This window comes from Loxodonta africana, chromosome 1 (genome assembly GCF_030014295.1).
Source record: "Loxodonta africana isolate mLoxAfr1 chromosome 1, mLoxAfr1.hap2, whole genome shotgun sequence".
Classification (NCBI taxonomy): Eukaryota; Metazoa; Chordata; class Mammalia; order Proboscidea; family Elephantidae; genus Loxodonta; species Loxodonta africana.
In genome coordinates, this window is record NC_087342.1 from 27,998,535 (window position 1) to 28,023,734 (window position 25,200).

Genomic DNA, 25,200 nt, shown 5'->3' on the forward strand with positions numbered 1-25,200 from the left:
TTCTGAACTGCAATCCAAAGTAACTCAGGCAAGGGAGAAAGCAGGTTAGATTAGACACATTGAGAGTGTGAAACAGAAGGGAGCTTAGAGAACATCTGATCTGACTCTCCCCATCCCAATTCACAGATGAGAAAGTAGAGGTCTAATGGCACAGAGAAAGCCCAGTGCCAAAGTGGAACCCAGATTTCTTGGCTCCCTCACAATTCTCCTGCCATCACTGTATAATGCTGCTGATTTCAGTACCTGGCCAGCCTTCTTAGAAGACATGAGGGTCTCAACCCACCTGGATCAAAGGAGAAGGAAGAACACCAAGGACACAAGGTAATTATGAGCCAAAGAGACAGAAAGGGCCACGTAAATCAGAGACTACATCAGCCTGAGACCAGAAGAGCTAGATGGTGCCTGGCTACAACCAATGACTGCCCTGACAGGGAACACAACAGAGAACCCCTGAAGGAGCAGGAGAACAGTGGGATGCAGAACCCAAATTCTTGTAAAAAGACCAGACTTAATGGTCTGACTGAGACTAGAAGGACCCCGGTGGTCATGGCCCCCAGACCCTCTGTTGGCCCAGGACAGGAACCATTCCCAAAGCCAACTCTTCAGACAGGGATTGGACTGGACAATGGGTTGGAGAGGGATGCTGGTGAGGAGAGAGCTTCTTGGATCAGGTGGACACTTGAGACTACGTTGGCATCTCCTGCCTGGAGGGGAGATGAGAGGGTGGAGGGGGTTAGAAGCTGGCGAAATGGACATGAAAAAAGAGAGTGGAGGGAGAGAGTGAGCTGTCTCATTAGGGGGAGAGCAATTGGGAGTATGTAGCAAGGTGTATATAAGTTTTTGTGTGAGAGACTGATTTGATTTGTAAACTTTCACTTAAAGAACAATAAAAATTAAAAAAAATAAAGAAGACATAGGGGGTACTCACATTGATCCTGAAAGTATGAATACATGAGGCAATATATGTGAAGCTTCTAGTACATTGCCCACCATAGAATAGGTGCTCAGTAAGAGTACTATTATTAAATTAGATTGGGCTTCCCAGATAGTGACAAGACAGATGGCCCCAAAGCCAATATTTGAAGAGCAAAGTCCAGTTCTTGCCAAGATTATTCCCATACCTGCTTACCACACCACTCCACCAGTTACTGACATCCAAGAAAAACTGAATGTGTTCCTAGCTCTTATCTAACCCACAGGGCATGAGGCATGAAGGAAGATACAGTCATCTTTTCTGCTGATATGCTTGGAGTCCAGATTTTACCCAGAGAACAGGAAGACTACAAAGTGGACACTGGCATACCACAGAACTTCCCTCACTCCAAATCCTGGGCAAGGGTAGATGGCACACAAGGGCATTGGTGAGACATGGAAAAAGAGAAGCTGCTTAGGGACAAGACATGGAGGTGGTGGTTATGTGGGTTTGGCCTCCACTATCAGTTGGCAAAGAAAAATGTTTTCCTCACCCTTCCTTCAAGTAGAGCACCCTTCTTGGACTGAGACTCCTCTGTCACTAGTCAGTTACATCTGTGGTGTCCTAAGAGGCACACTGCAAAGTACACAAACACTCAGCACATCTTTGCCCCTGCTAAACCTAGCAAAACTCTGAATAAATTTTCACACCTGATGCTGGCGGTTTTGTGGCAAACCTGGTACACTCACATACCTCTCACGGCTGGGAAACCAGAAGCAGTATCTCAAGAAAATGGAAGCAATACCTCTGGAGAACAACTGACACATTTTAAAATGTTTACAGCTTTCTAGTCCAGAAATTCAGCTGCTGAAGTATTTATTATAAAGAAATAGTTCAAAAATAGAAAAGAAACATAAGCATGAGGTTGCATGCTGTAGCATCAAATACAATGTTAAGAAATTTTGAAACAGCCTAAATATCTAGGCATAGGAACAAGCAAGTTATGATCCAGAATTAATGTAATGAGGCCGTTATAATATACATGCACTATACACTGAAAAATGGTTTATAGTAAGGGGAGAAACAAAACAATCTTTTTCCCCTCGGTAGTAAAATTATCAACGATTGCAATGTGAACAGTCAGGATGCCAGTTTTTAAAAGTTTCTATTTTATTGCTGTTGTAATGATCCCCTGAAGTCCTCTTCGAACCACATAGGAAAAGAATGTTTCTAATTAAGAAATTAAGAAAAATATACTCTTTTAAATTACTTATATGAGACCAAACTGACAATAGCAACTTGAAAGCATAGATGAGAAGCTTAAGAAGGGCAATGAGTTTGTGTTCGTGATGGTGAAAGAGTTTGAAAAGGTTGTCTAGGAAGGTGGCACAAACTGAGGGGTGTAACCAATGTCACTGAACAGGGCCTGTAGAAATTATTGAAGTGGTGTATGTTTTGTCATGTATATTTTCACCAGAACAATTAATTTCAAAAAAAAAGTCTTCCCTTAAAAGGCATAAATCAGGTTTTATTCTATAGCATTTCCTGCCTTACCGCAGGGGAGGGAAAACACCTTTAGCCAGCCCCTCACCTCTGCCCGGTCAAGGCTGATCTCTCTATAAGTGTTATAACCTTGAATATTCACGTAAATTCTAAGAGGCAAGTATTATTATTGGTCCCCTGTCCCTTGAAAGAGGCTCCCTGCCTAAAGAGAGAACTTCCTTAACTTTGGCATATGCATTTGAAGACAATGCCTCCCTTTCTTCCCCTCCAATCTGTCAGCTACCTAGGAAGCAAACTTACCAAAGTTTGGAAATGGGCTACCTCTCCTTTGCCCCCTAGGCCCCATTCCCCACCACACCCAATAGTACCAACATCAGCAGCAGCAGCTCAAGCCCTCAGGGGTAATATCATATCATCTAGGCTGCTGCTCATTTCCACCTATTCAATTCTTCCCATGCTTTCAAACCCAAATCAAGCACGTACTTCCTCCTTGAGGTTGGCAGCCTGCCACAGCAGGAAGTTGAGAGGACAGATCTGGGTCAGAATCCAGCTCTGTCAATTTCTAGCTTCGTGACCAGGGGCTTTGCCACATCTCTGTGGTTTTCATTTTCTCAGCTACTAGGTAATACTGTAAGATATACTTTACATGGTTGTTGAAATAGATGAAGTACTATTTGTAAAACACTTAGAGGTGAGCTGTTTAATACAGTAGCCACTAGCCACGTGGCTACTGAAAGCCCTTGAAACGTTGGCTAGTCAGAATGTAAATGTGAAGTACACGTATGGGGAGATCAAATACTTTGAATGAAAAAAAGAATGTAAAAGATCTCATAATATATTATTCTTACATTGATCATATGTTAAAATAATATTTTGGGTCTATTGGGCTAAATATTTTTAATTAGTTAAAATTAATTTTACTTGTTTCTTTTTGCTATTTAAACGTGGCTAATAGAAAATCTAAAATTGCATATGTGGCCCGTATTTATGGCTTTCTATTTCCCTTGGATAGCACTGGCTTAGAACATAATAACTGCTCAATGCCAGTTCTTTCTTCCTCTCTCCCTGGCCACACGGTCACTTCCTCTGTGAGGTGTCAGCATTGTCCAAAGGCCTTAATCACACCTGTGGTTTTGGGGGAGTCCCTTCTCCTTTCCAAGCCCATGGTGTCAACCTGAAACAGATGAGGAAGAGCAGAGGGGAGATAGGTTTAGAATCAGAAGATTGGGCTCTAGTCCTGGTCCTACCATTACTAACTGGGTGACCATTAGCAAGACATCTCACTTCTCTGAGCCATAGTTTTGTCATTTACAAAAGACAGGGTTATGACTCCCTGTTTATCGCATAAAGGAATACATGTAAAAGTGCTTGATAAACCTGAACAGGTCAGGACTAGGAAGTATCATTGTCAGTGAGGAGGCTGGATGGTCCTGCCTACCTCCTCTGACATCCCGCGCCTTCCATTTTGTACTGGTATTTAACCATTTTCCATGTGTCTCACATCACTAGTAACGCTTCCCCGTGAACACGCCTCCTCCTCCTCACACGCTCCCGCAACACAGCCAAAGCCAGTGCTGCGGACTGATCCCCTCAAACAACCACAATGCCAAGTGTCCTCTGCAGCCCAGGCATTAAGCTTATGGAGCTCACAGTGCAGCAGTGGAGATGGTCTTGCAAACAGCTGACAGTGGAAAGTACTTGTAGTGGAGGAAGTGGATACAAGCAGCAGAGACCAAGAGGAGGGCATGACTTAGTTGGGAGAAATAAAAGGAGGAGAGGGTTGGGGAGATGGATAAGATGGCCAGGAGGCTTCTTACATGCATTTGCAAGAGAGGAGGGCGAGAGGGTATGAACGAGCATGCAATGTTATAGGATTTAATGCAAAGCAAGCATCGCATATGACATACGATGAAGCAACTACAATATGAACCATTGTGAGAGGCCCATGTTTAGACCCCCACCTGAACGTGCAGCACCCATGCCTTCCTGCCTTTGCTACTTCAGGTTCTCCAGCTTACTCCACTCAGGGGTGTATGCGGTAAGCTCCTAGGAGCTTCACTACCACCTGCGGCAAGTACATAAACCTCAGCTACGTGCACAGAGGAGCAGAGGCCTCTTGTCTCAAAACACCCTGTTCCTATTTTTAGACTAGAAATACCTCCTAACCACCGACATTCTACCTACCTCCTCACAAGGCCCGGAAGCAAGAAACACGCAAAAGCTACACCATCACGTGGGTGGGCAGGATGTGGTTTTACATGTCATAGCATGTCTCTTCTTAATTTTGAAATCAGATCCAATTTATGCCTGGTAGATTTGAACGGCCGACCTTTTGGTTAGCAGCCATAGCTCTTAACCGCTACACTACTAGGGTTTCCAGGTTATTTCTAACGAAGCTAAATTGCAAATTCTTACTTTATCAAAAACACAATGCTCTGTCTGCTCTGCTTGAGAAAAGCGAATACACAAAGCTTCTTGAGTGAAGACCTCAAGTTTCTACAGCTGAACGTGTCTCCTTCAGATTGGTGTGCAAATATTTAAAGAGGTGAAGAAACTGAAAATATTATATTTTCTTTTAAGAATGAAAAGACAAAAGATCAGGAAGTGGATGTGTCTGACGGGGCAGTGTAAGCAATAGGAGTAAATGAGCCCGTGCCCAGAGGGGCACCTCAGCCTGTGTGCGCCTCTGCACATAGACACCCTGGAGCCACACCTCACCCGAGGGTTAGTTCTAAAACCCATGCCCAAGTTGAAAATACCCTGCCCTGAGGACACTGTTGATTAATAAAACATTTTGAAAGTCTTAAAAATCATATCGACCTAAAGCAATGTAAAGACCTTATTTGGATCCTGATTTAAATTTTAAAAAACTATTTACGAATCGTATGTGTATGTATATGCATATGTATGTGTTGTTGTTGCTACTGGGTGTAGCTGAGTCAACTCGGACTCACAGCAACACCAAGTGACAGAGCAGAATTGCCTTATAGGGTTTTCTAGGCTGTAATCTTTACAGGAGCAGATCACCAGGTCTTTCTCCCGTGGACCCACTGGGTGAGTTCGAACTGCTAACTTTCCGGTTAGCAGTCAAGCACTTAACCTTTTCACCACCAGGCGCCCCCCCCCCACACACACATACTCATGTTGTTGTTATTGTTAGTTGCTATCCAGCCGATTGACTCATGGGAACCCCATATTTGTCAGAGGAGAACTGTGCTCCATAGGATTTTCAAGACTGTGATCTTTCAGAAGCAGATTTCCAGAGCTGTCTTCCGAGGTGCCTCTGGGTGGGTTTGAACTGCCAACCTTTCAGCTAGTAGTCAAACACTTAATTGTTTGCGCCACCCAGGGACCCCTACATACACTCATAAAACCAAAAAACCCATTGCCATCAAGTCGATTCCAACCCATAGCAACCCTGTAGGACTGAGTAGAACTGCCCCACAGGGTTTCCAAGGAGCGGCTGGTGGATTCAAACTGCCAGTCTCTCAGTTAGCAGCCAAGCTGTTAACCACTTGGCCACTAGGGCCGTAGGCACTACTGAAATTCTCTCTTTGTCTTTCAAGCTCCCCGTTTTAAAAAAATGTGCCCAGTAGGTAAGTAGGTGCTATGTGTTCATGTGTTGCTTCTGGGCTTCTAGTGTTAGACCTGACATTTGAGGGAGAAGGTAATCAGGTGTGAGCACACAGAAATATGCAGAACATAAGGAACATGGAAAGTGGTTCAGGCCACAAAGACATTCTATGGTAAGGACACACAACCACGTCTACCTGTATGCGACAATGCAGACAGTAGAAAGCCTAGTATTCAACTTTTATCACTATCGTCATCTTCATTATAGGTATCACATCCTTAGTCCCAACTCTGTGCTAAGTGCTTTTAAGTTTATCTTGAATCTTCTGAGTAACTCTGTGGGTTGATGTTTTACAGGAGAGGAAACTAAAGCTCCTACTTGCTAAGTGATTTTCCAAAGGCCAAATAACTAGAAAGTGACAGAACCAAGATACACATCTAATTCCCCAAGCCTAGCCTTTTCTTTTCTTTTCTTTTCTTTTCTTTTCTTTTCTAGGTGTAAGTGAGGCCTTTATGGTAGTTATTAAACTCATCGCTGTCGAGCCTATTCCGATTCATAGTGGCCCTATAAAACAGAGTAGAACTGCCCTATAGGGTTTCCAAGGCTGTAACCTTTACAGAAGCAGACTGCCACATCTTTCTCCTGGTGGGTTCGAATTGCTGACCTTTCTGTTAGCAGCTTGGTGCTTAACCACTGCACCACCAGGACTCCTAGTTACTAAACCAAAAAAAAAAACTAGATCCCTTTATTTTCTAAAATAATTTAATAATTTAGACTCCTAGTTACTAAACTAGACCCCTTTATTTTCTAAAATAGTTTAAAACACACATACACACACAAAATCCCCTGTAGCATTCTCAAACTGAAAAGCAGAAGGAAATAAAACAAAACACCACTCTGAAACTCTGCAGCACTGTTTGGCTTCACGTCCAGCTTCTCTAGTCACCATTATATCTTCCCTTCCTCTCTCCTGACATGCTCAAGAGAGAAGGACAGGAAATGACTATTTTGTTCGAAATGAAAGAAGGTGACCCTATGACAAAATTTCAAAAAAAAATTAATAAAATAATTAGAGTCCCCGTAAGACAAATGTTTTCTTTAAATCTCAAGTCCATTGAGTTGATTTGGCAACGTAATAAATGAGTCAGATTGACTGTTAATGAGAGTAAACCAACAAAGAACATGCTCTGACCCAGGGCCAGCTAAGCAGTGTCCATTGGGTCCCTACAAGGATCTGGCAAGGGAATCTGACCTTGGAATGCATTCCTTTTTGAGCTTGACTGCAGGTACTTATCAAGTTTCTGCAAAAGGAACTCCCTCCCCAGGCTGGGTGCTATAGGGGAGCCAGACCCTGAAGCCAGAGGGCCATCTCACAGGTAGCTCCAGGTGTCATGGAGGGTGGGGGTGAGATATGGTAGGAAAATGGCCATCCTCTGTCATCCCAGGAAGGATTCCAGGGGATGAGTAGGATGGGAGGGAGTTAGTAAAGGGTCACCTCATAGGTGCCTGCCAGTAATGGAAACCGTGGGACCCAGATACACAGTGGACTATGAGCACCTTAAGAGCAAGGACCACATCTAATTTGCCTTTATCTTCCCAAAACAAGTAGGCCTCAAATGTTCGTTGCTGATTTTTCAGACCATGGTCTTGTATTATGTGCACCATTTTAAAAGATATATATGGTTGAATACTCAGGTACCACGGCAGGGTGTGAAGGAATCAGTTTGAGGAACTGGATTCCCATCCTCAGAATCAATTTGGCCACATGGGAGGTCAGCTGGAGATGAGGAAGATGGTAGAATGGTACCCATAAGGCTTCTCAAAGGGCTAGACCCATTGGTATCCCAAAAGACGATGAGCCATTTGCCCAAGGCCATGCAGCTAGCATGGAGCCAGGATTCAAACTCAACTCATCTAGCACCAAAGCCCATGCTCTTTCCTTATTATGCACAGAGGAAAAAGACCAGCCCTACAGATAAGGGTGGTTAGGGAGGGCTTCCTGGGAAGAAATAGGGTCATGACTAGACCTTAAAGATATGTAGGATTTGGATGGCTGAAATAGTGCTGGAAGGACATCTAGGGTCCTGAGGGTCCTTGAGATTCCTTGGCAGAATACACTCAAACTGGACGCCCTGTTGTTATGCTGCCATTTTTCAAATAGTAAATACTGCTTGGTGGGCAGTTTAGGATTCTAAGTTTTTTCTGCTCTCAGAATTGGTATGCTTTCTCTGCTTAAGTCAAGCCAAGGAAGATTAAAACCTTAGGCTAAGCACAGAGTCAAGCCTTTTACACTGCTCCCTCCCATCGGACACAAACAGTGTTCTCCAGGTGCTCTTGCACATGATGAGTGGGGCCTAAGGCCCCTCTAAGGTCTAGAGTCACAGCAGTGCAGTTAGAAAGAAGCTTAGTGAACACTCGGGCCACTTCTCTACCTGATAATTGAATTCTCTGCTCAAGAAGAACAAAAAATGGCCAGCAAAAAAATAAATAAGTAAAAATGGCCAGCAAACTACTCCCACACCTGTAATGATGATAATCTCTTCTTGCAAATCAGCCCATCCCACACATAGACAAACAGGAATTATGAAAAAGATTTTAATTACATTGAACTGAACTCCTCCCCCTGCTGGTTCTAATTCTACTCTGTTGTTGTTGTTACACGTCATTGAGTTGGCTCTGATTCATGTTGACCCTATGTACAAGAGCATGAAGCTTTGCCTGGTCCTGCACCATCCTCATAATCATTGGTATGCTCCAGTCCATTGTTGCAGCCACCGCTTCAATCCGTCTTGTTGAGGGTCTCTCTCTTTTTTGCTGACCCTCTAATTTACCAAGCATGGTGTTCTCCTGGGACTGCTCTGTCTTGATAACGTGTCCAAAGTAAGTGAGATGAGAATCTTCCTCTTTTTTGCTACCTTCTACTTTACCAAGCATGATGTCCTTCTCCAGGTCTCTCTTGATGACGTGTCCATAGAGATGAAGTCTCACCACCCTCGCTTCTAAGGAGCATTCTGGCTGTACTTCCTTCAAGATAGATTTTTTCATTCTTCTGGCAGTCCATGGTATAGTCAATATTCTTCAATAACACCATTAAAATACATTGATTCTTCTGTCTTCCTGTTTCACTGGCAATAAAACAATTCTGTGCTTTTTCCCATAAAACAATCATTTAGGTATCAGAAGATTATTATACCTCCTTAAATCTTCTCTTCTTCAAGCTAAACATTCCCAGTCTTTGAACCATTCCTTAGGTAACATGGTTTCTGGAACCCCTGACCTTTCTGTTCACTCTCCTCTTGCCCTATTCCCATTTGTCCACATCATTCTTAAAAGAACTAAGTATGCTCTCCAGGTGTGGCCCAACTAGAGAGAAACAGGAGAATAACTACATTCTCACGATGCAAATATTAAGAGTTTCTGGTTAGTTTTTAGTAGCTTCATGCTAATGACTTTCATTTTAGTTGAGCACCCACTGAACTCAAACTCAATAGCCTTTCTCGCAAGCCCTAATCTTTAGCAACACCTCCCCCTGCCTTACTTGTGCCATTAGATTTCAGAGCCCACAGGTAGGTCTTTACATTTATCCTGGTGCATTTTATCTTTCTACACTCAGTCCCTCTTCTAATCTGTTAAGTTTACAGTGAATCCTGACCCTGACATACACAATATTTGCTACTCTTGCTGGCTTTACATAATACATAAACATAATCAGCAAGCCCTCTGTGTATCCTTCTAAAACAAGGGTTACAGTTGAGGAAAGCCACTATCCTCCTGACTGACACAAATTCACATCCTTTAGCTATATTATGGAGTCCCTAGACGGTACAAACAGTTAATGTGCTTGGCTGCTAAGTGAAAGACTGGAGGTTCAAGTCCACCCAGGGGTACCTCAAAAGGAAGGCACGGTAATCAACTTCTGAAAAATCAGCCATTGAAAAGCCAATGGATCACAGTTCTACTCTGACACAGAGGGGTCTCCGTGAGTTGTGGTCAACTTGATGGCAACTGGGAGTTACAGTTATAGAAGCATTATATTTAAACTAATTAAACCATCATCTAGGCCACATGTTCCATCTTGTCTACAAGAATATAAATCCTCAGTCATTGAGAATATAAGATGTTCATTCCCTGATGCAAGAGTTCAAAGTATAATTATCATGACAATCAACATAAATTAAGTAAATGTTCTATATCTTTCTGTGTCACACAAAAATGTTTTGACATTGAGGGCATGCTTGGGATAGTCTAACTTAATAGGCTATGGTGCCTGTACAAATTTCATTGTGCAGACACCACAGAGAGCACCTAAAATTAAGGTACAAGAGGCTTGATGTGACTGCCAGTTGGGAAAGATGTAATAAGACATTATGGACAGAGAAAAGCTACTGTGCTGTCCAAGCCAAAATCGAAAATCTCAAGGGCACAAAATGTATCGGCAGGTACTGACTTTTAATCTTGCATGTTAACTCATGTCTCAGGGTGAGGAGAAGCAGCAGGGATTCATTTATTAAATGATAATTAATAATCCCAAGGCATGCAGATGCCACAACCTTGCTTGCTGAATTCGAAGAGGACTTGAAGCACTTATTGATGAAGATTAAAGACCACAGCCTTCAGTATAGATTATACCTCAACATAAAGCAAACAAAAGTCCTCAAAACTGGACCAATAAGCAACATCACAACAAATGGGGAAAATATTGAAGTTGTCAAGGATTACACTTTACTTGGATTCACAATCAACGCCCAAGGAAGCAGCAGTGAAGAAGTCAAACAATGTGTTGCATTGGACAAATCTGTTGCAAAACACCTCTTTAAAGTGTTAAAAGCAAAGATGTCACCTTGAGGACTAAGGTGCGCCTGACCCAAGCCAAGGTATTTTCAATCACCTCATATGCGTGTGAAAGCTGGACAATGAATAAGGAAGACTGAAGAAGAAGCAATGCATTTCGATTGTGGTGTTGGCGAAGAATGTTGAATACACCATGCACTGCCAGAAGAAGGCACAGCCAGACTGCTCCTTAGAAGTGAGGATGGGCATGTTATCAGGAGGGACCAGTCCTTGGATGCCACAGGACAGGGCAGGGTTTCGTTCTGTTGTACATAGGGTCACTATGAGTTGGAACCGACTCAACGAAACCTAACAATACAAAGACAACAATCCCCTTAGGTAACATAGTTATTACTTATTGAGTACTACCATGCATTATGCATTTTACAAAGGCCATCTCAGTTATTCTCTGTAGTACTCCATGATACCGATACTATTATTTCCACTTTACGAATCAGGAAATTGAAGTACAGAGAAGTCAAGGAATTCTCCCAGGATTCAAACACAGGTCTTCCTGCCTCCAGCGCTTAGTTTTTATGCTTCTCTGTAGAGCTGCAGTGCTCACAAAGTGCTGTCCTGCAATACCATTCCAGCGAGCATAGGTTAGCCTTATAAATACCACTTCCTCTTCAAGGTACTCAAAACCACATTTGCAACTTGCTTTCAACCCTTGCCTGATGCTGTTATACTTTAGATCAGTCATCACTTTCTTATCCTTTTTGAAATTTCAATTGTATTTGTCTCCCCCTAAGTTTCCCCCATTCTCCAAAAGACCTTAAGGATCCCCAGTCTGTGTGTGACAGTTGGCAGGGGAGATGCTCAGCCCTCACTGGGGCTGCTATTCCCGTGAAAGTGAAATCAATACAGTAGCTCTCCACAAAGTATAGTTTCTACTGTTCCCCCCACCACCAAAAAAAAAGCCAAACCCGTTACCACCCAGTCGATTCCAACTCATAGCGACCCTATAGGACAGAATAGAACTGCCCTATAGGGTTTCCAAGGAGCAGCCGGTGGATTTCAACTGCCAACCTTTTGGTTAGCAGCCACAGCTCGTAACCAGGGCTCAGGCCATCTAATTAAATGATAAGTTCAGCAAAAACATTTGCAAGTTTTCTTAGGACCCTAGTATTCATTCAACCAACCAACCAAGCATCCCTTCGACAAATAAATATTTCTCAAGGTTCTCCTGAGAGGAAGACATCACTGGGCATTTCTACGACCTAGATTAACCAGATTCAAAGGTCAGCAAAAAAGAGGAAGATCCTCAATGATATGGACTGACACAGTGGCTGCAACAAGGGGCTCAAGCATAATGACTACTGTGAGGATGGTGCAGGACCAGGCAGTGTTTTGTTCTGTTGGAAATAGGGCCGCTATGAGTCAGAACTGACTTGATGGCACCTAATAAACACAACAGGAGTAAACTAAGAATTAAATAGTTCTGCTTTCTCCCAGAACATCTGTGAACATTATGCCATTTGCAAACATCAGGGAACTAAGTCTGCAGTCTTTGCATGTCACTTTAAAAAAAGGAAAATCTTTGGTTCTTGATATGTTTTGCAAGTCACAGTTCCTTTTTTTCCTTCCTTTCTTGACATCATCCTTTTTATGAAGTCCAGAGAAAAGAACTTACATCATTTAAATTCAATTCCCATGGAGGTGGCTAGACTTGTGAGGTGAGGTGAAGCTGGCTCAACACCCAGACTCTGGCTGTGAGTCCAGTGGTCTTCCTGCTGCCCTTGGCCAAGTACCTTGTACCGCTTGTTTTGCCAGCTTTGCCAATCTGTCTGTCATAGTCCTTTACATGCATACAAAACTCTTGGGAAATATGTCTAATTCCTCATCCAAGTTAGTTGTCTGAAAATTTACACCTTAAAGGCATAATCACTGTGCAGTGAAGAAGAAACCAAAATATGACCACATATGGCTGCTCGAAGTGCTATGGATGTGCTGATGAGGGAGAGAGAAGCCACCAGCCCTCCCCACATCAGATGTTCTTTGCCACTTGTTGTTGATACAGCTACCTATCAGTAAATTCTACGGTATTTAATAGTCATTCAACAAATATTTACTGTGGAAGAAAACAAAATTCCTCACAACTGGACCATTTAGCAACGCCATGATAAACAGAGAAAATATTGAAGTTGTCAAGGATTTCATTTTACTTGGATCCACCGCAATTAAAGCCTGCGAAAATACCAGTCAAGAAATCAAAGAACGCATTGCGTTGGGTGAATCTGCTAGAAAAGACTTTACAGTCTTTTCTAAAAAGCAAAGATGTGGCTTTAAGGACTAAGGTTCACCCGACCCAAGCCACGGTGCTTTGGGTCAGGTACTATAGGCCAGACATCACATAGGTGCTTGGGCCAAGTAGAAACTATTTGGCATAAACCAGACATAGTTTGCAGCATGTTTCATAAACCAGTCTGGATGTTATTAGCTTGTTGTGTCATGTCCCCAACCCCACTCAACCACTCACATCCAAAAGATAAATGTTTCTTAATATAAAAAAAAAAAAGAACCACATCTCTAGATCTAGTCACTTCCTCAAAATCTACTTAATCTCTCCGCCACCAGGTAGCCTGACCTACTTATGCTTTCCCACTTTTACTTGTTCTTCATATAATTGAAGTCAGCCCCCCTACTCTTCCACGGAAATTGGCTTTCTAATTACAGAATCTAAGGATCCCCCTCCCGTACTCACCTCAACCAGGCTGCTCTCTGTCTCCTTCAAATTCCTTCCCTTCAGGGCTCTCCATGACACTACAAGGCCTCCTCCTTGCTTCCCTCCTCCCTCCCATCTCAGCTTCCTCTGGCCACCAGTTCCAGTCAGAGGTGAAAGGCTCACTTCCCCAGGGGTCCAGACTTAGGTCCTCACACATTCAGCTACCATCACACAGAGACACACCTACATCCATGTGGCCAGCTCCCGCCCACATCTTCCCCAAGCTCCAAGCTAAACCTTTTTAAAAACTTTTGAACTGGGTACCTCTACAGAAATTTTTTATTCTACGTTTACTCATTGAAAGTACATATATAGTTATCACTTGCTGTGTGTTAAGCATAATTTTTAGTGCTTAGGACAACCATGAATAAACTAGATGCAGATCAATGCCCTTAGAGCTTTAAACTCCAGCAGAGGCTAAGACTCAGTAAACAATAAATATAGTAAATAAATTATTTAGTCAGTGAGCTGTGAAACAAAATACCACAAAGTGGATGGCTTTAGACAACGGAAATTCATTGTCTCACAGTTACAGAGGCTGAGGTCAAGGTTAGGGTGTTGGCCATGTTGATTGTTTCTGAGGCTTTGAGGGAGAATCTGTTCCATGCCTCTCTCCTAGTTTCTGGTAGCGCTAGGAATTCCTTGGCTTGCAGCTACAGCTTCACGGGGTGTCCTTCCTCTGTCTCTGTGTCTCTTCTCTTTTATAAGAATATTAGTCATATAGAATTTGGACCCACCCAAACAGATATTATCAGTTACTTTAGTATGACCTCATGTTAACCTAACTGATAACATCTTCAAACTTCTTCAAAGATGTATTTCCAAAGGGGGTCAACAGAGATGGGAGGACACAGATTACCACCTACATACGTGCATTGGGTAATTTATACGTCCACAAGAAGGGTGTTGAGAACTTCAAAACAAAGACAAAAAGACCTGGGGTGCCAGCCAGAGACAGGAAGACACCTGCCAACCATCAGTCCCTGAGGAAAACGAAGTGCTTTAGGGCACTGGTGCATGACTGAGAGGTTTGGATGCTTCAGAGGAAGACTGCTGGAGCAGGTATTCCAGAGGTGGTGCCATCCCTCCTTCCTCATTTCCTTCCCAGAGTCCAGACTCTCCCTTCCTATGCATAACTGGTCCACTCCACCTTCTCAGTGCTCAGCACAGCATGCATGTAGAGAGCACACACTGAGCCTAGGTCCTCGAGGAAGGACAGGCCGACCATCGCACCCAACACATGGCACTACCACTTGCTTGACCACAAGTGACAGTGGCCTTTCAAAGCAGCTCATCCCATTTGCAGACTATTCTGAGTTTAGAGTTTTAGAGTGTAGATTCATTGATCCAGAATGGAGCCCCTCTTGACTTTTACCTTTAAGATCTAGTTCCAGGACTGTTGTTAGGTGCCATCAAGTCGGTTCTGACTTATAACGACCCTATGCACAACAGAAGAAAACACTGCCTGGTCCTGCGCCATTCTCACAATCTTTATGCTTGAGCCCATCGTTGCAGCCGCTTCGTCAATCTAGGACTAATGAGTTTTTAAATCCTTTCACTATAAGATACACTTTCAATCAATTCATGTCATGATACTCACAGCTGACATTTACTGAAGACCAACCATGAGTCACATCTTCTTAGCAGGAAAGTACAATATAGCATTTCCTAAACTGGCAAAATCCTAATATCACCTGGGATGCCTGTTATATCCATTGTTCCCCAGCCAGGCTGAATCAAAATCTGAGGAAGGGCCTGGGAATTCCTTTTTAATAAGAGCTGCAGGTGATTCTTAGATCAGGCAAATTTGGGGCCAGTAACACAAAGGTTGAGGTGAGGTATACTTGGATCTACTATTTGATTCCTCCATTTACTGGCTACATGACGTTGGGTAACTTACTAAACCTTTCTGAACCTCCGTTGCTTATCTGGGATTTTAGGACGATAACAGTATCTACTAAGAGAAATGAGAAAACAGTATCATTTAAGAGAAATAAACGAGATAATGATCATAAAACCACCTCGCACAACTAGTAAGTGATTAATAGAAACAACACCTCTATTATTTTTTTGCTCAGTGCTACACAGTTAACAATTAAAGCGCCAGAGGCAGGATTTAAACCTGGACTTGACCAACCCCAAAGCTGCAGTGTCTATACCCAGCTACTGCACATAAGCCCTAGCGGCAGAGGGCCCAGTGGCACAGAATGACCTGCATATGCAGGTGCTGGCTCCCAGTTCATCCTTGGATCCAGCTCCTGTTACACCCTCAGGCTCTGCCACGAGACACTCTCTCAGGCCAGCGCCATGGTGAGAAGGCAAGTTTGTTTTGGATTCCCTCCTGCCTCTGCTCTTCTCCTGCCTCCACCCAGCCCTGTTCCCTTCCACACATAACCACACAGAGCCTCTAGTCTTTCCCAGGTAGGCACTCAGCCCTGCCCTGAGTAGCTCCCCACCTGGGAGGCCGGCCTGGGGAGCCAAGCAGTCACTCTTCAACCCGAGGCTCGCACCTGTTACTTCACCCACCCCGGCCCTTCTGCTGTGAGACTCATTTGCACTAATGCTCTCTGCACAGTGCCAGGTTCACCTAAGCAATCAACCAATAGCTCAGGCCTTAGCCTATCACCTCTGCTCTGTCTGAATCCCCCTAACCTACTCTTTCAATTACGGTAGGGCCATTTGTGATTCACACTGTACTACAGTTAGTTTTATCCATTTGCTGGCACAGCCAAAACAAAACCCACTGCCATGGAGTCGATTCCAACTCATAGTAACCCTATAGGACAAGAGTAGAACTGCCCCATAGGGTTTCCAAGGCTGCAAATCTTTACAGAAGCAGACTGCCACATCTTTCTCCTGTGGAGCAGCTGATGGGTTCAAACTGCGACCTTTTGGTTAGCAGCCAAGTGCTTTAACTGCTGTGCCACCAGTGCTCCTTTGTTGACACATATATGCCCCAAATACAAACCAAACCCATTGCCATCAAGTCGATTCTGACTCACAGTGACCCTATAAGACAGAGCATAAGTGTCTAAAACTGCCAACCTTTTGGTTAGCAGCCCACTGTGCCACCAGGGCTCTGCTCCAAATGTAAGTGACACAGCAATAAATAGGATCTAGTCCCTGCTCCTGAGATCTAGAGGAGAGGAAAACCCATAAACTGATGGGTGCAAAACTATGTAGGGCATGAAGAACTAAGGGCCAGGGAGGTGCCAATCCTACCAGAAGTCAGAAAAGGTGATGTTTGTCCTGGGTTTTGAAGGATGACTAGGAGTTTACCAGGCAGAGAAAGGCATGTCCAACAGAGGGAAAACAAGGCAAAGGCTCAGTCAGGAAAGCAATGCGGCTGCACTGAGGGTGTGGTGAGCAGCTGTGAGGTGGAGTGAGGGTATGAAGGCAGCAGTGATGGGAAATGAGGCTCAACAAGATTGTCTACTCCAGACACAAAGTGTATTAGTCCCAGTCTGTCCTGCAAGAAACAAGGACTGGTGGAGGCTTTCTCAGCAAAGAAGCGACATTATTAGATGGCTTTTTCTAAACCCAGTGTTGAGCCCCTGGGACTAAAAAGGAGCTTGGATCAGGCATGAAGAGGTAGAAAGGAAACATTTAGTTGATAGAGAAGAAGGGACCGAGGAAAATCTTTCCTCCTCCCTGGCTAGGCCTGCAGCCCCACAATCTACCCCACCGGCCCCTTGTTAGTTGCCCTTCAAATCAATCCCAACTCACGCGTGCAGAGTAGAACTGCTCCATAGGGTTTTCAAGGCTGTGATCTTATGGGAGCAGATCACCAGGCCTGTCTTCCAAGGGGCCTCTGGGTTTAAACTGCTCAATCGTCTGCACCACCCCAGGGACTGACACTGAACTCTGGCCAAGTCTTCAGGGCATACTAGGCTCCAGACAATGATGACAAAGCATGTGGAGAGACAGCAAAGAGAGACAAAGGAGCTGACGCCATCTGTAGTGATAAGTGAGCACCCGACGGTGAACTGGAGAAAAATAACACTGTGTCTGGAGGGTCGATTTGTCTTTAGGGAGCACAGTGCTTTCTCTGGCATTCCGCCTCCGCCCTTCACTGCCTACTCGACCTTGGAAAACTCATTTAACTTCTCTGAGATCTTTACCTCATCCATAAAATAGAGATAAAAAGCCCCACCTCAATCCTCATTAACAACAGTTTACTATTAGTGGCTGCCAGGGAAAGAGAGAGTCATTGCTTAGGGGACGCTGTGTTCCTGTTAATGGCAGTGGAATAACTGGAAAAGGGTGGTGGGGACAGTTGCACAACATAAAGGCTATAATCAGTGTCACCGAACTGTACATGTGAAAACAGTTCAACAGGCAAATGTTTTGTTATCTATTTTTTTATCATAATTAAATTTTTATTTCAAGTGGTGAGCAGTGTCCACTGTAAGGAAAGATGGGTCTCTAAATATTATTAAACTAATTATTAATATCTTCAATTTTATCTCGTGGGGAAGGGGGCTGTCCTATCAAAAGACCTTCAAAAATTGCAGGCCCCACGAGGTATGGGGTGGAATCAGGCCTCCCAAGACTCACACGGGGCAGCTGAGAATTCCTGGGTGAGACCCTCACCCGTCCCTTCCAAGTTGTTTTCTGCCCTCCTTGGCTGTTTGCAGTATCTGTGGAATCACATTTCCGGCCTCACTCAGTGGGCCTGGGAGAGCTGGGGACCTTGGAGCCCAGGGCTTTTCAGAGGTCTCACGTGACAATCTGGCAGGGCACAGCTGTTCCCAGCCAGGGCATTAATAATACAAGCCTTTTTCCGCAAACTCTGGCAAACAGTCTAAAATGACAACTAAAACATCGGGTCCGAATTCTCAGCGGGGCTTCGGGCAGTGGGGGCCAAAATAGCTTGCCCTTATCAGGGCTGAATCTGGAGCTGAATCAGAGTTCAGCTGAGGGACGGTGGCTGAAGGAAACCACTGGGGACAAAAGCTAAGAAACCTGAGAGGACCTGTGGGGGACGGAGGGACAGCCAAGCTCCTTGCAGAATAAACTGTCTGCCTGCCTATGGGCAGTTTCGGCAGAACATGCCAGAGAGAAAGGAGTCCATGTGACATGTTGGTGAAGGAGAGAATTAGACTGGATTTCATCTCAGCAATAGCCAAAACACAGATTGGCCACCACATCTGGGCAGCCCAGAGCCGCCTTGGACAGAAGACCCAACAGGCCAACCTCCCCTCAGTAGGGGAACAACACAGGATTTTTTCTCTTCTGTTCATACTGCATCCCCACACCTAAAACCAGTGCCCGGCACGTTGAAACCCCTATGGAGCACTCAGGAAGTTTGAAAAAATGCATGGGGCAGAGGAAAAGCATCAGCTTTAGATCCCAGCAGCAAGCCATTTGGTCTCTCTGAGCCTCAGTTTCCTGGTCAGGAAAATGGGACCACACAAACTTTGAAAGTTTCTAACAAGAATGAAATAAAATAATGTATGTAAAGACCCCTAAAACAGAGCTTGCTAAGTAGCAGGCATTCAATAAACGGATCTCGAAGAGTTAGACCTTGATCTTCAAATGCAAATCAGGCTTCCATAGACAACTCTGTTTCCAATTCTTATAGCAGGGGGAGGGGAGCTTGGGTAGGGGAATGGAGAGAATGTGAAGACCACTGAAGACAAGGAGTTAAAGAAAAGCAAAGGAAGACCTAGAAGGTCACACTTCCCTGCGTGACCTTAGACAGTCATGTACTTCTCCGGGTCTCAGAATTCTCCATGGTAAGACAGGGGTTCGATTTGATCGTGGTCTTCAAATGTGCTCCGGGGAACTCTAAGGGTCCATGGAGACCCTGAAGGGCTGTCTTGGGGTGGGGAGAAGGGAGACAAGTGGACCTCCACCCAGCTTCCGGCAGCTTCCACTGGGAGGCTTTCTCTGAAGAAACAATTCCACACTCAATTTTTACCCTCTTGTAATCTGCTGTGTTCTCCAAGGCACCCAGGGCCAGGAAGAGGGTAAGGCAAAGGAGAAAAAAATTTAAGGAGGCGCTCATTCTCAGGGTTGTGCAACTACAGGGTTGACAGCAGAGGGTGCGTGCCTTCTTAAATTTTGCATCCTAGGCGCCTTGCTTGTTCTATCCTAGTCACAGCCCTGAGTCCCCAGCCCTTCTTCAGTGTCTGTCCTTATTCATCTCTGCGGCATTTGGCACTGCCAGCCACCCTCTCTGCAAATCTCTGACCATTGCCTTCTATGGTGCTGCCTTTCACAGGAGGAGCACTGTTCTCCCTGGCTCCTCTCCTTCCTCCCAAACAGGAGGAGTCGGACAAGGAAAGAGTGAATGGGAGAAAGCATTCTGCCAGGCCAGGGGGCAAAATGATGCAGGGAAGCGAATGAGCTTGGCTTTGGACAAGCTGAGTTTCAGGCATTGGTTGAGGTGCAACAGGCAGATGGACGGGACAGGTCTAGAACCTGGGAGGAGAGGCTGGGGACAGGGAGATTTTTTTTCCCCCTTACCTGGCAGAATTTTCTCTTCCATCCCCTTCTTCTTTCCTTGCCCCACAGCCCCTGACCAAGTCCGCTCCGCATCACCTGTGACTATTACCAGTTGTCATTGAGTGGACTCCGGCTCAGGGTGACCCCATGTGCGTCAGAGTAGAACTGTGCTCTGTAGGGTTTTCAGTGGCTGATTTTTCAGAAGTGGATCTCTAGGTCTTTCTTCCAGGATGCATCAGGGTAAACTTGAACCTCCAACCTTTCAGTTAGCAGCTGAGCACATTAACTGTTTGGACCACCCAGGGACGACCTATTATTACAGTCCTCATAATAACCTCCTAACCTGTACACTGCTTCCCATCACTCTCCCCACATGAGATTAATCTCCTGAAGGGCAGCCCTGAATAGATCAATCTCTGCTCAGAAACTTGATAGCTTCTTCCATGTTTATTCCATTAAGTCCAAATTCCTCAGTCTAGCATGCAAGCTACTCCCACCTCATCCCCCAGCCTCCAAGCAACACCGCCAACATACGTGAAATACCTGTAGGCCACTTAATTTGCGACAGACTAAAACCAAACCAAACCAGTTGCCACTGAGTTGATCCTGACTCATGGTGACCCCATGTGTGCAGAGTAGAACTGTGCTCCCTTGGGTTTTCATGGCTGTGACCTTTCAGAAGCAGATCACCAGGCCTTTCTTCTGAGGTGTCGAATGCTAAACCATCTGCACCACCCAGGGACTCCTTCAGCTCCTGAATTTGCCTCAGCCCACTGCCCCAAATGCTCATGTTTGTTTCTTCCCTCCCCTCTCACCCCACCTCCACCTGTCAATTCTTTGCACTGTAAACAGCATGTCCACTTTCCTCCCTTCCAAGACCCTGCATCCAGACCTGCTAAAGCCTACAGCTGTTTGCAGATGTTGGACAGTACACTCCCCTCTATCTGGCTCGTCAATAATTCAGTGCAATACCAGGTATTGTGAAAGCAAAGCCCTCGTCCTCAATTAAGAGCCAGAGGACAAAAAACAAACATCTACCCTGCAGCTGGCAGGAAACTCACATATGTGCAGGTAGATTACACTAACCTGTGTATCGCCAGCAGGAAGTGGGTCAGCTCACAGGGAAGCCAGCCATCTGTCTTGTTTATCTCTTTATTTCCTTTGCACCTAGCCCAGCTGTAGGCTCCAGCAGGCTCTCAGCAAATACTAATTGAATTAATTAATTAATGAGATTCTCCTGCTAGGAACACAAAGCTAATTCCATAAAAACAAAAATAATTCTCTTGCCTTTCACATGTAAAGATGACTCAGAGGTGATGGAAATATTCTCAGACTGGATTGTGGTGGGTGTTGGACAACTCAGTAAATTTACTAAAAAATCACTTAGAATAGGTTAATTTCATGGATTATCAATTGTACCTTGATAAAGTTGTTTATTGGAAAAAAACTGTATGGTGACTGTTACGGATTGAATTGTGTCCCCCCAAAAAATGTGTGTCAACTTGGCTAGGCCATGAGTCCCAGTATTGTGTGGTTGGTTGTCCACCATTTTGTGATTATCCTATGTGTTATAAATCCTAACCTATATGATGTTAATGAGGTAGGGTTAGAAGCAGTTATGTTAATGAAGTTGGACTCAATCTACAGGATTTGGTTGTATCTTGAGTCAATCTCCTTTGAGATATAAAAGAGAGAAGCGAGCAGAGAGGAGGGGGAACTCATTACCAAGCAAGAAGGGCCAGGAAAGAATCACCTCCTTTGGACCCAGGGTCCCTGCACTGAGAAGCTCCTAAACCAGGCTAAGATTGATGACAAAGACCTTCCCCCAGAGCCAATGAATTCAGATTTCTAGCCTCCTAGACTGTGAGAGAATAAATTTGTGTTTGTTAAAGCCATCCATGCGTGGTATTTCTATTACAGGAGCACTAGATAACTGAGACAGTGACCAAAACCATCACAGTATCTCACCACATTCAGCTGAGTAATAAGTTAACTGAGTCAAGAGCACACTCACAAACAAACAACAAAAAAGATGACCCAACCCTGTAAGATGTGGGTGCTAAGCTCTGTCTCAGGCCCCTTGGGGTCAGCAGCAGCTGTGAATGGTCTGGGTTGGGGGAGAACTGAGGTGGCCAGGGATCAGGTCAGCCTGTAGGCAAGATACAGCACAGAGTGAAGGGATTCTAGTGAACAGTCCACACTGGCATCCTCAGTGGTTGGAGACTAGAAATCAGAGTCGGGTCAGATCACCAGCATCAGGAGAAGTAGCCTCTGGCTTCCCCGACTGCAGTTCACCTGCAGCACCACGGAGGCCTCCTTCATAACAGCTCCCACAAGGCATGACTTTACACTTGATTCTGTTAATTGTTTGATATTTTTCTCTCACCTTAGAGCCTATGCTGCACAAGGACAAGGCCCAGGGCTCTCCTCACAGTGCCTAGCACAGAAGCTAGCATGTAGTAGGTGCTCAATTTAAAAAATGGTCATTTATTGTTCCTAATCCAACACACAAGACTAATTCTTCCTGAGTTTAATGAAGCAAAGGTTTTTTTAGTTTTCATTTTTTGTTCCAGAATCGGGAGTGCTAAATGAGTTTATGTTGATGGGGGAGGAACCATTTGGAAAAGGAGGGTGAGAATAATTGTACAACTTGAAGGATGTATTCAGTGTCACCGAACTGTACATGTAGAAATTGTTGAGTTGGTTTAGGTTTTGCCGTGTATATTCTCAACCACAAAATATAAGATAAAATAAATGATAAAAACAAACAAAACACGATCATTTAAACTGCTGACTGAATGCTAGATGAGTGGATGGACCCTCTTCATGGACTGAACTGAGGCAAGGCACACATATCCTGTCTTCTTTCAGTGCAGCACTGCCCAGTAGCTGGTACCCATGACTGTAAAGAGCCTCCTGGAGAGGAGGAGCAGCCAAGAGTGAGGACAGGGAACCAACACTTCCCTGGGAACTTTACTAAACCACTCTGCTTAGACCTCACAACTAGGTATTATCACTCTGCTTGTTGTCATTGTTAGCTGCTGCTGAGTCAACCCAACTCATGGTGACCCTACGCACAATGAAAGGAAATGCTGCCTGATCCTGTGCCATCCTCATGGTCACTTACAGGTCTGACTGCTGTGATCCATAGGGTTTTCATGGGCTGATTTTCAGAAGTAGATTGCCAGGCCTTGCTTCCTAGTCCCTCTTAGTCTGGAAGCTCTGCTGAAACTCTGTTCCACATAAAAGCAACATGCAAGCCTCCATGGACAGAAGGGTAGTGGCTGCACATGAGGTGCACTGGCTGGGAATCAGACACAGGTCTTCTCCATGGAAGGTGAAAATTCCATCGCTGAACCTTACAGGTGAGAGAACTGAGGCTCTGCCACTGGAACCTGTATCTACCAGGCTAGATAGCCCACATTCTTTCCCAGCCAACCCTGATGGGTAGGGAGTGGGAGTGGGATGGGGGTCTCTACACTGCAAGGTCAAAGTTATTACTGCACAGTGAAGGGGTTGAGAGTCTGGGGGCCAGCGAGGCAGTGTGCAATCCCTAAGGCCAGGGCCCCCATGTCGTCTTCCTCCAGCAGCTTCCCACAGTGCACATGAGCCAGCCCTGAGTGCACAGTGGGCCCAGGGTGCACGGAACAGAACCGTGTCTTCACAAGACGGCCCAGAGGGAGGGCAAGTGTTCAGAGCCTGGACACCACTCCCACCTGGCCAGCCGTGCCCAGTGTAGGCCTTCAAGGAGCTCCCCATTCCCGGGGAAAGCATTCACTCCCCAACCCACTCCATTTCCCATCTCATTATTCCAAAGCGCTCAAGGCCCAGAGAGCACTCAAGGCAGACCCTCTTCTTCCCACATGCTCCTGAGGGGAGAACCCAAGGCCTCTCAAGCTCACACGCCAAGGCGTGCGTGTACCACAAGGTTTCTTCCACCCTAGCGCAGAACTAGTACAGCATCAGGACTAAGAGGACAAACTTGGGTCTCAGGCTGTCTGCATTCAAATCCCATCTTACTTAGTCACTTACTAGCTATGAGATCTCTCTGTAACTAGTTTCCCCATCTATAAAATGGGGCTATTAACAGTACCTGCCTCTTTGGGTTGTTGTGGGGATTATATGAGTTAATAGATATAAAGCACTTACCAAAAAACCAGAACCAAACCCGTTGCCATCAAGTCGATTTCTGACTCATAGTGACCATATAGGACACAGTAGAACTGCCCCATAGAGTTTCCAAGAAGCACCTGGTGGATCCGAACTGCCAGCCTTTTGGTTAGCAGCCATAGCACTTAACCACTATGCCACCAGGGTTTCCATACAAAGTACTTAGCACCTGGTATATAATAAGTAGCACATAATTGTTAGGCCCCTAGGTGGCACAAAAAGTTTGCACTCAACTACCTAACCTAAAGGGTGGTGGTTTAAGCCCACCCTGTGGCGCCACAGAAATAAGGCCTGGAGATCTGCTTCCACAAAGATTACAGCCAAGAAAACCCTATGGAGCAGTTCTACTCTGTAACACATGGGGTCGCCACAGGTCAGCAATGGGTTTGCTACATAACTGCTAGCTGCTATTACTCTTGCCAGTGCATTGACGCTGCCTCTCCAACTCTAAGTGGAAAGAGAAGATGTGGAGTATAAAGAGGACCTGAGGACAAAGAGCAGCCCCAGGCACTGTCAAGCCTCCAAGTACTGAGAAAACAGTCATCCTGGGCCAACTCCAGAGGTTTCTTCATTTTGGCTGCCAGTAAGTACAGATGATGGCACATTGGCGCCAGAAGGGACAGGGTGGAGAGAACTTACCCCACGGCGTAGTAAAACAAACAAAAAATAACATTTACAGGTTGTTCACTCATTAGTGGAGAGAAGAAAAAGTCCTCCTTGGAAAAACACACAGCTATGTAGAATGTCACTTCCCTGGGTCCACGCGGACAATGAAGAAGGACCTCATATAACTGGCTGACTGAGTTGAAGCACAAGGAAGTCCTCCTTCTAGGGCAGCTGCAGAAATGGAGGAAGGAGGGTTATCAGCACTAGGTCCCCTTGCTTCCCACACAGGCCAAGGTGTAGACTCAAGGCAGCAGACCTGAGGAGCAGAAAGGCTAAGGGTGGCCCAGCTAGCCACTAGAGAAATGCCAGTGAAGACCACGATGAGATACCACTAAACACCTATTAAAACAGCTAAAATAAATGATAGTG

The 25,200-nt window shown here is 45.0% G+C and overlaps 1 protein-coding gene across 19 annotated transcripts in view; it reads right to left on the reverse strand.

Annotated features, from left to right (window-relative positions):
• The window catches only part of ST6GAL1 (ST6 beta-galactoside alpha-2,6-sialyltransferase 1), a 143,899-nt gene that overhangs the window by 68,787 nt on the left and 49,912 nt on the right, over window positions 1-25,200 (reverse strand). Inside the window, exon 3 of one of the 19 annotated variants that reach the window (XM_064275312.1) lies at window positions 3,542-3,590. The exons of the other annotated variants lie outside the window; for them this stretch is intronic. The gene's annotated coding sequence lies outside the window, so the exon portion shown is untranslated. The remainder of the gene's footprint in view (window positions 1-3,541; window positions 3,591-25,200) is intronic. 19 annotated transcript variants of the gene reach the window in all.